At 41.8% G+C, this 19,313-nt stretch overlaps 1 protein-coding gene across 1 annotated transcript in view; it reads right to left on the bottom strand.

Moving 5' to 3' along the window:
* Positions 1-16,585: 16,585 nt before the first annotated feature.
* The window catches only part of PTER (phosphotriesterase related), a 66,766-nt gene continuing 64,038 nt past the window's right edge, over positions 16,586-19,313 (bottom strand). Inside the window, exon 8 of the transcript XR_007728987.1 lies at positions 16,586-18,297. The gene's annotated coding sequence lies outside the window, so the exon portion shown is untranslated. The remainder of the gene's footprint in view (positions 18,298-19,313) is intronic.

The raw sequence follows: 19,313 nt of genomic DNA, 5'->3' as shown, positions 1-19,313 counted from the left end.
ACGCCCGGCCATGTTTTTATATTTCATTTTCACATTGAAAATCAGTCAGATTTACTTTAACTTCAGAGTGTGTTTCTGTAAAATTAAATGAGTGTTGGCAGTGAGCTGTACTTTTTCTAAATGGGAAATGGGTAAGTAAGACTGCATTAGTCCATTCTCAAATTGCTATAAAGAAATGCCTGAAGGCTGGGCGTGATGGCTTGTATCTGTAATCTCAGCACTTTGGGAGGCCTAGTGGGGGAGTGGTGGGCAGAAATCACTTGAGCTCAGGAGATCAAGACCAGCCTGGGCAACATGGTGAAACCTGTCTCTACTAAAAATACAAAAAAAAAAAAAAAAAAAAATCAATAACCAGGTGTGGTGGTGCATATCTGTGGTCCCAGACACTCTGGAGGCTAAGGTGGGAGGATCACTTGAGCCTGGGAGGCAGTGGTTGCAGTGAGCCAAGCTTGTGCCACTCTACTCCAAGCTGGGTGATAAAATGAGACCCTGTCTCAATTTAAAAAAGAAAAAGAAATGCCTGAGACTGGGAAATGTATTTTAAAAAGTAGGTTTAATTGGCCCAGGGTTCTGCAAAGCTGTACAGGAAGCATGATGCTGACATCTGCTAGGCTTCTAGGGAGGCCTGAGGAAACTTAAAATCAGGGCCGAGGACAAAGGGGGAATGAGCACTTCACATGGCCAGAGCAGGAGCAAGAAGACACGAGGTGGGAGGTTCCACACACTTTTAAACAACCAAGTCTCATGAGAACTCAGCATAGTGAATACAGCACCAAGGGGGATGGTGTAAAACCACGAGAAACCTCCCCCATGATCAACTATGTCCCACCAGGTCCCAGCTTCAACCTTCTGGATTATAATGCATCATGAGATTTGGGTTGGGACAGAGATTCAAACCATATCAGAGGCCTTCCATGAGTTTAGGATTCGGCTAATCAGCCTGTACCTTACCTCCAACTTACATAAGACTCATCAATGATTTGGCCACTAAACAAAAAAAAAATTCATGTAAATCATTGATGAGTTATGGTCTTACGTAAATTGTTGTATGTATGTATGTTATTGTATACTTAACAAGTATAAGTATGGTATGCTTAAGTATGTTATGGTATACATCCATATCATGGATGCGTTATGGTCTTATGTAAGTATGCTGTATGTTGTCATGTTCACATAAATGATTGATGAGTTATGGTCTTATGTAAGTTGCAGATTTCTAAAATGTAAATTTTAAGGGTAGAAATTTTGTCTTTCTTGTTTACCACTCTCTCTCAGAACAGTTTGTGGTTCAAAGTAGGTGCTCAATGCATTGGCTTATGCATTTAGTGTCTATTGTTTGAGGAACTGGAGATACTGTAAATCAAATAGCCAACAACAAACAATCTCTCCTCACGGAGCTTACATTCTGGTAGGGCGAGGCAGAAAATGAACCCATAAACATATACAGTATGTACAGCGTTTTGGAGAAATAATAAATACAATTTCTATATATTAAATATATAGTATGCAGAGTGTTTCAGAGAAAACTAAAGAAAGGTAAAGGGATTATGGTGATGTGAGATGCATACTGTTTAAATATGGTGGCCAAGGAAAGCCTTACCTGCAAAGTGACATTTCAGAAAATAGCTCAAGCAGGCAGCATTCACTCAGGACCAGGACAAAGATAAGGAATGAAGACAAAGTGTGACTAATAAAAACGTGAGGAGGAAGAAAGCAAACGTAGAATGGATAGCTAATCTCTTTCTTATTATAGGAGTCCACCTTCAACTGGGAATTTATTCTGAGCGAAGTGGCAGAAATATAATTTGGATTTTCTGATTCACTTCTTTCCCTCAACCATCCCTGTTACTGACCAAGGAAGGAAAGGATGTTGGGAAGCCCTCTCAGCCCTCTGTGGAATTGCTAGACCTCAGTCACAAAATAGGAACAAAAAGTAACCACCTCTCTAAACCAAGGAATTTTAATGAAATAATTCCCAAAAAGTTAGGACCTTCTGTTTTCTGTTCATTTCAGAAGAGGCAGGATAGAGAGGATTTATTCATTCTTTCAATACATTCCTGTTGAGCATCTTGCATGTACCATAAGCTGTACAACGTCTAGGGCATACAGTTGTGCGCATAGCAGATAAGGGTCTGTCTTCCCCGCATCAAGCTTTCAGCTTAGTGATGAATGCTGTAGGGTTACACACTAGATTTACACCACAGAAATGGGACAACCCTCCAAATCAGAGCTTCATTTATTATTTATTGATTTTCCAGGCTTAAAGTGATGGAGAAAATGTTAATCCTACACACACAACACAAAAAATGTTGTTGTGTGTGTAGCTGCTACGTTGCATATAGCACAGAAGCATGAGGCAGTATTCTAGTATTCAAAAATTATTACCTGAGAGGGTAAGAACATCAAAGGGAGAGAAATGGCAGAATAGGAGGCAGGACTTCTCTGCATCTCCCACTTTGATGGACAGAGCAGTGTGTGGAGACCTACATCTTGAACTTTTGCTCCAAGGACTACTGTAGGAACATACCAGGAAAGCTAAGAGAATCCACAGACCCTCTGAAGGAGGTGGATTGCTGCTGCAGCCTCCATGGGACAACTGAGGAACTGTGAGTCTGCTTTCTTTTGGAGCTGGGAGACTTGTATCCTGGGGCAAGTTCTCAGCCCTACTCACTGGCTACCTGGAAATAAACTTGGTGCTGTTGGTGGGGCATGGTTGGAAAGAGAGGAGACTGGCCTTTTGGCTGCAGGCTGTTGAGAGCTGGGTGAGGCCTGTGTGTGGCTGCCTGCTTTCCCTCACTTCTTTGGTGACCTGTGTGATGCAGCAGAGACGGCCATAATCCCTCTGGGAACATAACTCCATTGGCCTGGGAACCACATCCCCATCCCCCACAGCAGCCACAGCAAGCCCTACTCAAGGAGAGTCTGAACTCAGACACACTTATTCCTGCCCCCACCTGATGATCTTTCTCTACCTCTCCTGCTAGGCAAAGACAAAGGACATAATCTCTTGGGAGCTCTAGGGTCCCCTATACTACCACAACTGATGTGCTTTTGAAAGTGCCAATTCCTGATTGGAGGCCAATACAAAACCAGAACACTTAGCAAAAATACAACCAAGGACCCTCACAGAATCCACTTCACTGCCCTGCTACCTTCACCAGAGTAGGTACTGGTATCCATGCCTTAGAGCCCTGAAGACAGATCAACATCACAGGACTCTTTGCAGACGCTCCCCAGTACCAGCCCAGAGCTCAGTAGCTCTGCTGGGTGGCCAGATCCAAAAGAGAAATAACAATCGCTGCAGTTTGGCTCTCAGAAGCCCTATCCATAAGGGAAAGGGGAGAGCACCACATCAAGGGGGCACTCTGTGGGACAAAATAATCTGAAGTCCCAGATCTTCCCCCGATATAGTCTGCCCAAATGAGAAGGAACCAGGAAAGCAATTCTGGTAATATGGCAAAACAAGATTCTTTAACACAGCCAGAGATCACACTAGCTCACCAGCAGTGGATCCAAACCATCATGAAATCTCTGAATTGCCAGAAAAAGAATTCAGAAGGTCAATTATTAAGCCAATCAAAAAGGCACCAGAGAAAAGTGAAGTCAAACTTAAAGAAATTTTAAAAACGATACAGGATATGCATGAGAATAGCTCTAGTGTAACAGATAGCATAAATTTAAAAAGTCACAACTTCTGGAAAGCAAGGACACACTTAGAGAAATGCAAAAATCATTGGAAAGTCTTAGCAATAGAATGGAACAAGTAGAAGAAAGAACTTCAGAACTCGAAGACAAGGCTTTTGAATTAACCCAATCCAACAAAGACAAAGACAAAATAATTTTAAACAATGAACAAAGCCTCCGTAAGTTTGAAATTATGTTAAACAACCAAAAACCAAAAACCTAAGAATTGGTGTTCCCTAGGAAGAAAAATCTAGAAGTTTGGAAAACATATTTGAGAGAAAGATTGAGGAAAACTTCCCTGGCCTTGCTAGAGATCTAGACATCCAATATAGGAGAAGCTCAAACAATGCCTGGGAAATTCATCACAAAAAGATCATACGGTCTTAGGCATACGGTCATCAGGTTATCTAAGGTCAAGAGAAAGGAAAAGGCCTTAAGTTCTGTGAGGCAAAAGCATCAGGAACCCATAAAGGAAAACCTGTCAGATTAACAGCAGATTTCTCAGGAGAAATCTTACAAGCTAGAAGGGATTGGGGTCCTATCTTTAGCCTCCTTAAACAAAACAAGTATCAGCCAATAATTTTGTATCCAGCAAAACTACGCTTCATAAAGAAAAGATAGTCTTTTTCAGACAAACAAATGCTGAGAGAATTCGCCACTACCAAGCCAGTACTACAAGAACTACTAAAAGGAGCTCTAAATCTTGAAACAAATCCTTGAAAAACACCAAAATAGAATCTCCTTAAAGCATAAATCTCACAGGACCTATAAAAAACACAATGAAAAAAAAAGAAAAAAAGAAAAAACACAATGAAAAAAAAGAAAAAAAGGTATTCAGGCAACAAATAGCATAGTGAATAGAATAGTACCTCACATCTCAATACTAACATTGAATGTAAATGATCTAAATGCTCCACTTAAAAGATACAGAATGGCAGAATGGGTAAGAACTCACTAACCAAGTATCTGCTGTCTTCAAGTGACTCACCTGACACATAAGGACTCACATAAACTCAAGGTAAATGGGTGGAAAAAGACATTCCGTGCAAATGGACACCAAAATCGACCAGGAGTAGCTATTCTTAGACAAATCTTAAAGGAACAGCAGTTTAAAAAGACAAAGAGGGACATTATATAATGATAAAAGGACTAGTCCAACAGGAAAACATCACAATCCTAAATACATATGCACCTAACACTGCAGCTCCAAAATTTATAAAACAATTAGTATCAGACCTAAGAAATGAGAAACGCAGCAACACAGTAATAGTGGGGGACTTTAATACTCCACTGACAGCACTGGACAGTCATCAAGACAGAAATTCAACACAGAAACAATGGACTTAAACTATACCCTAAAACAAATGAACAAACAGATATTTACAGAATATTCTACCCAACGACTGCAGAATATGCTTTCTATTCATCAGCACATGAAACATTCTCCAAGATAGAACATATGATAGGCCACAAAACAAGTTGCAACACATTTTTAAAAATTGAAATTATATCAAGTACTTTCTCAGACCACAGTAGAACAAAATTGGAAAACAACTCCAAAAGACACCCTCAAAACTGTGCAAATACATGGAAATTAACCTGCTCCTGAACAATTGTTGGGTCAAAAATGAAATCCAGATGGAAATTAAAAAATTATTTGAACTGAATAGTGACATAACCTATTAAAACTTCTGGGATACAGTAAAAGCAGTGCTAAGAGGAAAGTTCATAGCATTAAATGCCTACATCAAAAAGTCTCAAAGAGCACAAATGAACAATCTAAGGTGACACCTCATGGAACTAGACAAATAAAAATCAAACTGAAACCCAGCAGAAGAAAAGAAATAACCAAGATCAGAGCAGAACTAAATGAAATTGAAACAACAACAACAACAAAAAAAACAAAAGATGAATGAAACAAAAAGCTGGTTCTTTGAAAAGATAAATAAAACTGATAGACTGTTAGTGAGATTAACCAAGAAAAGAGAGAAGATCCAAATAAGCTCAATTAGAAATGAAATGGGTGATATTATAACTGATACCACAGAAATACCAAAGATCATTCAAGGCTACTATAAATGTTCACCTTTATGTGCATAAACTAGAAAACCTAGAGGAGATAGATAAATTACTGGAAATATGCAACCCTCCTAGATTAAACCAGGAAGAAATAGAAACTCTGAACAGATCATCAAGCAGTGAGATTGAAATGGTAATTAAAAAGTTACCAACAACAAAAAAAAAAGCTCAGGACCAGACAGATTCACAGCTGAATTCTGTCAGACATTCAAAGAAGAACTGGTACCAATCCTACTGATGCTATTTCAAAAGATACAGAAAGAGAGAACCCTCCCTAAATCTATGAAGCCAGTATCACCCTAATACCAAAAACAGAGAAAGACATAACAAAGAAAGAAAACTACAGATCAATATCCCTGATGAACATAAATGGAAAAAATCTTAACAAAATACTAGCTACCAGAATACAACAGCACATCAAAAAGATAATCTACCATGATCAAGTGGGTTTCATACCAGGGATACAGGGATGATTTAACATCCACAATAAACGTGATACACCACACAAACAGAATTAAAAACAAAAATCACATTATCATCTCTGTCAGATGCAGAAAAAGCATTTGAAAAAAGCATTTGACAAAATCCAGCATCCCTTTATGATTAAAACCCTCAGCAAAACTAGCATAGAAGGGACACACTTTAAGGTTATAAAAGCCATCCATGACAAACCAACAGTCAGCATTTATACTGAGTTGGGAAAAGTCGAAAGCAACCCCCTGAGAACTGGAACAAGACACGGATGCCCAGTCTCACCACTTGGTACTGGAAGTCCTAGCCAGAGCAATCAAACAATAGAAAGACATAAAGGGCATCCAAACTGGTTAAGAGGAAGTCAAAATGTCACTGTTTGCTTATGACATGATTGTATACCTAGAAAACCCCAAAGACTCATCCAAAAAGCTCCTAGAACTGGTAAATGAATTCAGCAAAGTTTCAGGATACATTATTAATGTGCACGAATCAGTAGCTCTGCTATACACCAACAGTAACCAAGTCGAGAATCAAATCAAGAACTCAACCCCTTTTACAATAGCTGCAACAACAATAAAAATACTTAGGGGAATATACTTAATCAAGGACATCAATGACCTCTACAAGGAAAACTACAGAACACTGCTGAAAGAAATCACAGATGATACAAACAAATGGAAACACATCCCATGCTCATGGATGGGTAGAATCAATATTGTGAAAATGACCATACTGCCAAAAGCGATTTACAAATTCAATGTAATTCTTATCAAAATACCACCAGCTTTCTTAGCAGAACTAGGAAAAACAATCCTAACATTCATATGGAACCAAAAAAGAGCCCACATGGCCAAAGCAAGACTAAGCAAAAAACAAAAAATACCCACCAGATCTGGAGGTATTACATTACCCAACTTTATGCTATAAGGCCATAATCACCAAAATGCCATAGTAGTGATATAAAAATAGGAATATAGAACAGTGGAACAGAATAGAGAACACAGATATAAAGCCAAATACAGTCAACTGATCTCTGACAAAGCAAATCAAAACATAAAGTGGGAAAAGGATACCCTATTCAACAAATGGTGCTGGGATAATTGGCAATCCACATGTAGAATGAAACTGGATTCTCATCTCTCACCCTATACAAGAATCAACTCGAGATAAATCAAAGACTAAATCTAAGACCCAAAACCATAAAATTCTAGAAGATAACACTGGAAAATCCCTTCTAGAAATTAGCTTAGGCAAAGACTTCATGACCAAGAACCCAAAAGGAAATCCAACAAGAACAAAGATAAATAGATGGGACTTAATTAAACTGCAAAGCTTCTGCACAGTGAAAGACATAATCAGCAAAATAAACAGACAACTCACAGAGTGGGAGAAAATCTTCACAATCTATGCATCTGACAAAGGACTAATGCCCAGAATTTACAAGGAACTCAAATCAGCAAGAACAAAACAATCCCATCAAAAAGTGGGCTGAGGATATGAATAGACAATTCTCAAAAGATCTACAAATGGCTGACATGAAAAAATGCTCAACGTCACTAATGATGAGGGAAATGCAAATCAAAACCACAATGAGATACCACCTCACTCCTGCAAGAATGGCCATAATTTAAAAAATGCATGGTGGAGTAGATGTGGTGAAAAGCAAACACTTTTACACTGTTGGTGGAATGTAAACTAGTACAATGTCTATGGGAAACAGTGTGGAGATTCCTTAGAGAACTAAAAGTAAATCTACCATTTGATTCAGCAATCCCACTCCTGGGTATCTACCCAGAGGAAAAGAAGTCAATATACAGAAAAGATACTTGCACATGCATATTCATAGCAACACAATTCACACTTGCAAAAATATGGAACTAGCCCAAATACCCATCAATGAGTGCATAAAGTAAATGTGGTCCATATGTATATATATGTGTGGGGGGGGGGAGGGCCATCTACCATGGCCTAATACACACACACACACACACCATGGAATACTACTCAGCTCTAAAAAGGAATGAAATAATGACGTTCACAGCAAACTGGATGGAATTGGAAACCATTATTCTAAGTGAAGTAACTCAGGAATAGAAAACCAAACATGGTATGTTCTGACTCATACATGGGAGCTAAGCTATCAGGATGCAAAAACATAAGAACGATACAATGGGCTTTGCTGACTTGGGGGTAAAGGGTGGGAAGTGGGTGAGGGATAAAAGACTACACACTGGGTACAGTGTACACTGCTCGGGTGATGAGTGCACCAGAATCTCAGAAATCGCCACTGAAGAACTTATTCATGTAACTGACCTCTACCCCTTCCCCCAAAACCACTGAAATTAATAAAAGTTATTACCTAAATCAGCAAAGTAGCCACTCATATCATTGACAAATGAGTGAAATTCGTATATCCATTTCCTTTGTTGTTTTACTTTCCTTTTTCACTCATTAAGCTGAAGGAAAACATCAACCAACATTTATGTCAAAACTATGCTCCTTTGTCATTCACACAGCATGGCCACAGATACAGGTATTCATCAAAAGGCAACATTCTGAACAATCAGCTGGCTCACATTAGAATCCATTGTTTTTTCTGTCCACAGCATCACCATGATCTTGAAATCAAAAGATAGAAGGGCAAATGCTCTACATTGCTTGTTGGTTTGTAACTAACATCTACCATGGCCCTGCTTGTTGGTTTGTAACCAAACATCTACCATGGCCCAAGGTGAGTAATGGCAGTGGCTGAATATGCAGCAGGGTTAGCAACATTGGGTAAACTGACCAGGATCAACTGTAGAAAGTTTGGGGACACAGCTGTTTGTATAGCAGATACACACATCCCCACATCAAGCTTCCAGCTTACTGATTAATGCTAGAGGCTTACACACTGACATTTACACCACGGAAACAGGCAAACCCTCCAAATCAGAGCTGGATTTTTAAAATTAAATTTTTTTTTTTTTTTGAGATGGAGTCTGTCACCCAGGCTGGAGTGCAGTGGCATGATCTCTGCTCACTGTAACTTCTACCTCCTAGGTTCAAGCGATTCTCCTGACTCAGCCTCCCTAGTAGCTGGGACTACAGGCATGCGTCACGATGCATGGCTAATTTTTGTATTTTTAGTAGAAACAGGGTTTTGCCATGTTGGCCAGGCTGGTTTCAAACTCCTGATCTCAAGTGATCCACCTGCCTTGGCTTTCCAAAGTGCTGGGATTACAGGCAAGAGCCACCGTGCCTGGCCCAGAGCTTAATTATTTGATTTTTTGAGGCTTGAGAGAGTGATGGAGAAAGTGTTAATCATGCCAATTAAACTGAAAACAAATTTTTTTTTCAACTTGCATCTGAGAAGGTACCTCTACTGAGCCTCCATCATGCAGGTTTATTCCTGGCTCCTGACTGTGAGTTCTATTGCGCTGAATTGTTCTCTCCTTCTGTTTGCATAAGGCTACCATTGGGCTACTGATGGGTGAGGCAACAAGTTACCTCTAAGGATCAAGTCAGCACTCATAAAACAGTGTTACCTCTGTGAGAAAACAGGGCCCACCTAGGGCACTAATCCACAACCCAGGCTACTAACTGGCTCTTTAATGCATATTCATACCCAAATGTTAGATAAAGAGCTGAAACAGCAGCTCTACTTTTGTGGGTTGAGCCTTTGCATTTGAGCATCCCTTCCTCAACATTTTTCTGCAAACTCCAGCCATAAATGGCATACCATATAAAGGGCAAGAAAGTTTATATTCTGTAACAGTCTAGGAATTCACTCCTTTGAGGAAGTATCTCTACATCAGAATGTGCCAATGTGACCAAATGAATGGGTTTCCGAATAACTATGGATAAAATATGTTTTCGAGTGACCAGGACACTCAGCATATGCTTGTTTTCAGTGCTTGCTAATTCTGGGCTTTGTAGATTTAGGCAAGTGATGCCAAGTACCTATTGAATGCGTGAGATAACAGTGAAGGAGGAGGAAGTAGAGTTATTCTTCAGAGTCCCTGGAACTGGATCAGCTCCTGGCTCAGAGGACCAAGGACACAAAGATTTGTGGCGTCATGGATTAGATGGCAAAGCTGGATTTGGGATTCTCAATTAGGTAAACGATCTGTCTAGCAAAGCATTTAACCTGTTTTACTAAGTGCAAGCAAGCATTTTCCTTTAGCAATTTATTCATGAGCTAAAGCATTAAGTGGCAGAAGACCACTGAATGTGCTTTGGGTCATTATTTAACTAAAACAAAGTTATATATATACACACACACAGGTTTATTCATGCACACATATATTGAAATGTCATATATATTTACATGCTCGCAAATATAGAGAGATGCATGACTCATAGGATGCTCTTATGGTTGGGATCTAACCAGGAATCAGAAACCATTTGAGTTTTTAAAAAAGGAGTTTAATGCATAAAGTGAGGTGCCCAAATATAGAACTATGGAGGAAGTAAACAGCGGATGGTAAGATGAGCCAGAAATGGGCAACATTGGTGAACAAGAGGGACAGAGGGACGGAGATGGGATTACTGGAGACTGGAGTCAGGAAAAAGATGTGATGAGCTTCTCCTCCATTCCTCCTTCTCCACTTGGTATTTCTACTTCTCTTATCTTCCTGTAGGCATCTTTCAGTATTTCAAACCATGAGATACTGAGAAAGGAGAAGACAGATGGTTGGGAGAGACAGTTTTGACCTGGTCACCTGATAGAAGCCAGAACCATCAGGAAACCCCAGTGACTGTCCCGGAGGCCATCCACAGCAGAGGGTTGGGGGGGATATCTCCTGGATTCTTCCCCCTCAATCTCCCTCAAAGAGGCCCCCAGACATGGGAACCTGGGAAGCAGCCTCCCAGAACCAGCCTCTTTGTTTTCCCTCCTATGTTTACCTTTGAGAGATAAGGTCTTGTTCTGTTGCCCAGGCTGGAGTGCAGTGGAGTGATAATGGGTCACTGCAGCCTCGGACTCCTGGCTCAAGAGATCCTCCCACCTCAGCCTCCCAAGGAGCTGGGACTACAGGCATGTGCCAACATGCCCAGCTAATTTGTTTTTATTTTTGTAGCGACAGACAGGGGTCTTGCTATGTTGCCCAGGCTGGTCTCAAGCTCCTGGCCTCAAGCAATTCTCCCACCTTGGTCTCCCAAAGCACTAGTATTACAAAGCATGAGTCACTGCGCCCAGCTCTCATTAGCTTTCTATCTGTGTAACAGGTTACTACAAATGTCGAGGCTTAGAACATATTATTACGTCCTATTTCCCTGGGAAGTCAGGCCTGGGTTAGCAGGCCTCCCCTACTCAGATGCTGTTATGTTGAAATCAACGTGTTGGGCAGGCTGGGCGGCTTTGCTCTTCTTACACACGCATTCATGCTGTTGGCAGGATTAATCCTCCTGTGGTCATAGGACTGAGTTTCCTGCTGACTTTGGGGTCTAGAGAAGCCTCAAGAGGCCATAAACAGATTCTAGGCACATGGCCCTCCCACAGCACAGAAGCTCACATCTTCAAAGCCTGCAAGAGGTTCTCCCTCTCCAGTCTACTTAGAGTCTGACACAACCTAATCAAGGGGGTGACTATCCCATCATTTTCAGAAAGCCTGCCCGTACCAAGGGCAGGATATTATAGAGTACCTTAGGGGTTGGGGATTTTGGAGAGTTAACTTAGAATTCAGCTACCACAGCCCAAGATTCTGTGGGAGAAGACAGTAAAAAATGGATCCGGGGGCAACCAGGCCCAAAACCAACAGACGCAAAACCAAAGCAACTTCATTTCCCTTTTATGTAAATTTCCTCAGTGGGGCTGCTTAATTTCTTACTCTGGACATCACGGTTGTCAGGCTTTGTGCCTTCTCTACTCATGCCTGGGTCATAACACACTGTGCCAGTTTACTGATTGGATGTCGGAGTCAACACTCTTTTTTTTGAGACTGAGTCTCACTTTGTTGCCCAGGCTGGAGTGCAGTGGCTCGATCTTGGCTCACTGCAACCTCTGCCTCCTGGGTTCGAGTGATTTTCCTGCCTTAGTCTCCCAAGCAGCTGGGATTACAGGCATGCACCACCATGCCTGGCTAATTCTTGTATTTTTAGTAGAAATGGGGTTTCACCATGTTGGCCAGGCTGGTATTGAACTTCTGACCTCAGGTGATCCATCCGCCTTGGCCTCCCAAACTGCTAGGATTACAGGCATGGGTCCCAATGCCTGGCCCGGTGCCAACACTTTTAAGTTGATCAAAGTAGACATTTCACCTCCTTTTCTTAACTCAGGCCCAGGAAGCTGTCCCTTCACATTGTGTGTGGCCATCTTAGGTTGGATTAAGACCATCTTAGACTGGATTAAGACCATTTTAGACTGGATTAAGACCATCTTAGACTGGATTAAGACCATCTTAGACTAGATTAAGGCTGTGATCAGTTTCTGCTATTTCCCTACTTTGCTCTTCTTTTCCTTCCCATGTTGCTCAGTGCAGTTTCCAACACCTCCACAAAGGGGGCAGAGAGAAGTGACAAGCCTCAAAGAGGGGCATGGAGGGTAGGGCAGGAAACTTATCTGACCAGTGCTGTCAAAGCTTGGCTTCATGCTTTCTGGGCCTGGCAGATGTTTAATGCTTCCTTTCTCTTGTAGACATGTGTATGGGTTTCTTGGAGATGTTTCCAGGGTTGGGCATCTCCTACCCACAGTCTCCCTGTATTTGTCTGTTTTCACACTGCTATAAAGAACTACCTGAGGCCAGGCACCATGGCTCACGCCTGTAATCCCAACACTTTAGGGGGCTAAGGTGGATAGATCACTTGAGGCCAGGAGTCTGAGACCAGTCTGGCCAACATGGCAAAACCTTGTATCTACTGAAAATATAAAAATTAGCTGGGTGTGGTGGCGAGTGCCTATAATCCCAGCTACTTGGGAGGCTGAGGCACAAGAGTCACTTAAACCCGGAAAGGGGAGGTTGCAGTGAGCTGAGACTAGGTAATTTATAAAGAAGAGTTTTAATTGGGTCACAGTTCTGCATGACTGGGGAGACCTCAGGAAACTTACAATCAGGGCAGAAGGCAAAGGGGAAGCAAGGTACATCTTACATGGCAGCAGGGCACAGTGAGTGCAAAAGTACAAGTGCCACACTTTTAAACCATCAGATTTCATGAGATCCCACCATCACGAGAACACCCAGGGGGACCTTCCCCCAGGATCCAATCACCTCCCACCAGGTCCCTCCCCTGACACATGGGGATTATAATCTGAGATGAGATTTTGGTGGGACATAGAACCAAACCCCATCATCCCCTAGTGAGGGAGAATGAATTTCTCTTCCCTCTGGTCTGTAAAAGGCTCCTTTCTCAGCCTCTGTGAATCTGAACTTCGCCGCCATCCTCTTTGCAATGAAGTCCCTTCACATTGTGTGTGGCCATCTTAGACTGGATTAAGACCAGCCCATCAGCACCTTCTCAAACGATCCATTTCCAGTCTGCAAGAAACCTTGGTGCATCCTCTGCTCCAGCAAACTCTCATGGAGGAGGGAGTCCCCAGCTCAACTGTTCCCCCTTCCACTTGCCAGCCTGCTTTCCACTCTCAGGAGTTGGAGTCAGATACGGGGCCACTGGGCCCCACCATGCCACTCTAACTGTGGGGTCCTGATGGAACCCCACTGGGCTTGAAGTGCAGGGCAGAGCCTCTCCATCTGCTCCTAGGGTGGGTGTGGTAGAAGGGGACACCTAGCACCCCGATTGCTCCTTTTAGTCCTTCAATGTGGGTAGGGGCTTAAGAATCTTATACTTCTTTTTGGTTTTCTCTTAAAAACTTGCAGCTTGTCTTGGCTTGGCACTCAGCTAAGGAATATCATCTATTTTATCTCAGTGCATCAGTTGAAATTTATTTTTTCCAGATGGGGAATGTTAGAACTAAGGGAATCTCCTGATTGCATGAAGAGAACATGCCCACATCTTGAGGGAAATGGATGGATCTTCCAGCCTCTATTTTTTCTCCTATAGTGAAGCTGTCCCAGATACAGCCCTAGGGATATCACTTGACTTTAGAGACTAAAATCCAAGACCACACTCAACAACTTTCCCACCTATGCAGGAATTCTAATAAACTTAGTAACTTGGACAACTGTCTGTGAGCATTATCAAAACCATGTTTCATCAGCAAGCTGTCATAAGCAACTTTAGTTGACTTACAGCAAAAAAAAAAAAAATCAACTTCATTTTCCCTGCAGCATTCATGTTATGCCTTGGTGTTTCAAAGATTTCTCATGTCTCAACATTGAAACATCCATCTTGGCTAATGGCAAAATTATACCCACGGGGTTTTACAAAAGACAAAAATTTGTCCTCATTTTCTATCAGAGTATCTCCTAGAATGTTTCAGTCCAGTATCTTTGAAATACCATGTTTCATCAACTGTATTTATCCCTATGTTGCTGGCAGACCCCTTACGGTTTATCCTCTTGTCTTGCTGATACAATTGCACATGAAGGCATTTTGTATGTCACTAATTAAGAGGAAAATAGCAAAGTTGTATCAGGAGAAGAGAAACAAGTTGTTCACAGAAGAAATCAAAAAGCCCACGTAAACTGCACTTACTAAGTGGTTGTCATACAATACATGATTTGTTAACCTAGGCACAAATCCCCCTTTCCAAACTTGGATCCTGCCATTGTCCTATACATTTCTTGTCACTCACATTTCATATTTTCCACAAATATCAATTTTCAGAGTTCCCCAGTTATAAACACATTTCTCTCTGCTTGGAATGGCTTTCTCCCTTGTGGCCTGATATCCAGGGATTAATTCAAATGTCTGTTTCTCATATTCAGGCAGAATTGGTTTTTCTATTCCTTGTAATCCCCTAGAACAGAGGTTGACAAACTACAGTCCTGTGGGTCAAATCCAGCCTACCACCTGTTTTTATAAAGTTTTATTGGAATACAGCCACCTTATTCACTTACATATTGTTTGTGGTTGCTTTCTTACTAGTATGTAGAGTTACGTGGTTGCATCAGGGACTGTTTGGCCCACAAAGCCTAAATATTAATTATGTGGCACTTGACAGGAGAAAACTGCTGACTCCTGCTGTATTAGTTCTTTCTGGCATTGCTATAAAGAAATACCTGAGACTGGTAATTTACAAAGAAAAGAGGTTTAGCAGGGACATGGATGAAGCTGGAAACCATCATCCTTAGCAAACTAACAAAGGAACAGAAAATCAGACACCACATGTTCTCACTCATAAGTGGGAGTTGAACAATGAGAACACATGGACACAGGGAGGGGAACATCACACACTGGGGCCTATTGGGGTGGGTGGTGGGAAGGGGAGGGAGAGCATTAGGACAAATACCTAATGCATGCAGGGCTTAAAACCTAGATGATGGGGTTGATAGGTGCAGCAAACCACCATGGCATATATGTACCTATGTAACAAACCTACATGTTCAGCACATGTATTCCAGAACTTAATGTAAAATAAGAAAGAAGAGAGGTTTAATTGGCTCACAGCTCCACAGGCTGTACAGGAAGCATGATGTTGGCATCTGCTCAGCTTCTGGGGAGGCCTCAGGAAACTTACAATCATGGTGGAAGGCAAAGGAGGAGCAGGCAGGTCACATGGCCAGAGCAGCAACAATGGAAGTAGGAGGGAGGTACCACACACGTTTAAACGACCACATCGAGAGAACTCACCATCACAAGGACAGCAGCAAAGGGACGGTGCTAAACCATTCATGAGAAATCCAATCACCTCCCACCACGCCCCACCTCCAACACTGGGGACTACATTTCAACATGAGATCTGGGCAGGGACACACATGCAAATGATATCCCCTGCCCTAACACATTGCATATGTACAATAGGACCCTTGTCATCCTGGATGGAAATTGTTTGCTAACTTACAAGTTCACTCCCCCCCGCCCCCAACAGTGATAGTCCTTCAATGTACACACCATGAAAAACAAGGTGTCTGAAAGTTTCAAGTTTTAGCTCTGCCACTTAGGAGTTGTGTGGCCTTGAAAAAACTACGTAATCTGTCTGGGCTGCTGGTTTCTCACTTGCAAAATAGGGATAATAATAACCGCAAAAGTTTACTGTGAGGATTAAATGAGATACACCAAAAGTGCTTCAAATACTGTCTGGAACAACAACAAAAAAATGTTAGTGATAAGTAATCTTTTTATCCCACATACCATGGGAAGTAGCCCACACTAGTAGAGTGCCTGAAATCTAGTGTCTTCTCCATAAAGTTTCCTGCATTTGTTGGCAGGGTGAATGAAAAGAAAAAAGATATAAATATTCCTGGAAGATTAAAATAATGGAAAATATCCAAAGTCATAGACTGATTCCATGCACAAAGCAGAAGCTTGACTCAACATAAAGGAGGTACAATAAAGCAAAGACGTAAAAATCTTCATAGAAGCATGTCTTACTCCATTTGCATTGCTATAAAGAAGTACCTGAGGCGGGGTAATTTATAAAGAAAAGAGGTTTATTTGGCTCATGCTTCTTCAAGCTGTGCAAGCACGGTGCCAGCATCTGTTTGGCTTCTGGTGAGGGTTCAGGAAGCTTAGTGGTAGATGAAGGGGGAGCAGGCATGTCACATGGCAAGAGTGGGAGCAAGAGAGAAGCCAGGCTCTTTTAAAGCACCGGTTATTGTGTGAACTAACAGAGTAAAAACTCGCTCATTACCATGAGGAGGGCATCAAGCCATTCATGAGGAATCCACCCCCCCCAGACCCAAACACCTCCCACTAGCCCCACCTCCGACACTGGCGATCACATTTCAACATGAGATTTGGAGGGGACGCATAACCAAATCATTTCAAAGGAAAAAAACTGGAAAGCTTTGTTAAATAGAAATCCTCCTTGTGTTACATGGTTAGTTTGTGTCAGACGGAAATCACAGAAATGTAGTAGGAAAGTCTACCCTCCACCACCCCCCTGCTATTCTTTTGAGTTTCAAAGAAGGAAGACAAGACACCAACGTAATCCTCACCTGCAGTTCATGCTAAGCGAGGAGCCTCCCTAAATCCTTATGTACCATGACTTTTTTTTGAGACAGAGCCTCACTCTGTCACCAGGCTGGAGTGCAGTGGCATGATCTCAGCTCACTGCAACCTCCACCTCCCAGGTTCAAGCAATTCTCCTGCCTCAGCCTTGTGAGTAGCTGGGACTACAGGCGTGTGCCACCATGCCAGCTAATTTTTGTATTTTTAGTAGAGACGGGGTTTCACCATGTTGGCCAGGATGGTCTCGATCTCTTGACCTCGTGATCCGCCCACCCCAGCCTCCCCCCATGACTAGTGAATTAACCAAACGCATGTTATACAAGAAATACCCATAACTTGGCCCCAAAATGGGACTAGATACTCCTCCACCTTGTGCTATACCCAGGGCCTCACCTGCCCATCTCTTTCCTAAGTCTGCAGGTTCCTATGTCTTAATTCTGCAGCCTCTCTGCAGAACCCCAAGCCGTAGTGCTGTAGCTCTGTCACTGCTAAGGGGGAACTGTGCTCATTTGCCATGATTAGAAGATCTTTGAAGGTCTTTGGCAGTTTTTATCAAGGCATAAAAAGCAATTATTGCAATTAATGCAATTTACCATGTGTTACTCTTCCAGAAAAGCTATTTCAGGGTAGGTCCGCCATCTGTCCCTTTCAGAGTGATAAGCCTTATCATTTAACACTGTCCAGAATCTCAGGGTTTGCATGTAAAACCTCAGGGAGTATCCTCAGATAAATCCACTCCAGCTTTCTCTGTTGGGCTCTTCCAGGTCTCAGGTTCATAGACAGTCTTTACCTCCAATAACAAAGGCTTTTGTGTCTGGGTAGGAAGAAGAAAGAATGTGGTCTCGAAATGGACATTCAGATATTCGTTTCTGCAGAGGGAGCCATCAACCGGCAGAGGGAGCTTACTTTTTGCCGTCAACAACCCTTCCCTTAACACAACACTGATGCTTGAAGATGTAGTCTACCAACATTGCTTCTGACAACCAGGAAATACAGAGGAAACACCATAACTGGCATATGTTGTTGCACGAGCCGAGGGGAATAGAAGAGTTTCTGCCAAAGAGATCCAAGCTAAACAGGAAGGAAAGGAGACAAAATCACGACTTCTAGTTTATATCGGGTGATTTTTCAAACATAATAATGGACATCTAAGATCAAAGTCTAACTATCAAAGATCAAGTTAAAATCCACCTGCTATTTTTATTCTTTTGGAAAAAAAAAAAACACCAAATACTTGTTCCTTTTTAGATGGGTGACTTGGGAAATATGAAGTGGTATAACCCACTTTAAAAAGCGTAGTGCCAGCCAAATGGCTGGAAAACTCATACTTTGCTTCTCACCAATCTCCCTCATTCCTCTCTAAAAAATCTGGCTGCAGGGCTGCTAAGTGTATCGTGAAAAGAGAAACAGGGCAGGCTTTCCCTCGTGAAAATAAGATTCACAAAGGCACTGAGAAGCAAACCAGCTTTTCTCCTCGTTCACACATTTGGTAGAAGCTGCCATTTTCCAAGTTTGGCACCTTTTTCCTTTCCAATAACCAAGAAGATTTTATGTATAAAATATTTATATATCTATCAAGTACTGTCTATGCTTTTTAATGACTAAATGTTTTTATAATTCTTAAAATCCCAATGCTTTGGTTTGCACACTATCTTTTTTTTCTTTTTCTTTTTTTACTGTGAGCCCTGTAGACCTTGGGTTTATTAAAAGTTGTTGGAAAATAAATCAGGCTCTTCAGGATGATCTTTGGAACCCTCTGCACTTGTTTATCAGGAGACAGGCTGTTCCCTCCTTGCCTACCTTCCGATGAGCCCAAGGGACTGGGGCAATGGTGTCTGTCTGAGGTGTAATGACAGCGTGTCCTTCTTCAGTGGAAAGGTCAGGGGTGGGACAGAGTTATTTTAATTGTTCCTGAAAACTTTCCATTTTCCTCCAATCGTGAGCCAATGCAGTGCTCTCATTTGCTATTTAAGCTTTTTTTTTTCCCCCCCCAAAAGATACTTCTGTACTAAGGGCTTTTATTTATGTGGTAAGGGAACTAGAGATGTCAGTTTCATTGTCAGTTTCTTAAAAAGACGGTTTTCTTC

Source organism: Macaca thibetana, chromosome 9 (assembly GCF_024542745.1).
Source record: "Macaca thibetana thibetana isolate TM-01 chromosome 9, ASM2454274v1, whole genome shotgun sequence".
Taxonomy (NCBI): domain Eukaryota; kingdom Metazoa; phylum Chordata; class Mammalia; order Primates; family Cercopithecidae; genus Macaca; species Macaca thibetana.
This window is presented reverse-complemented; position numbering and strand designations above follow the sequence as displayed.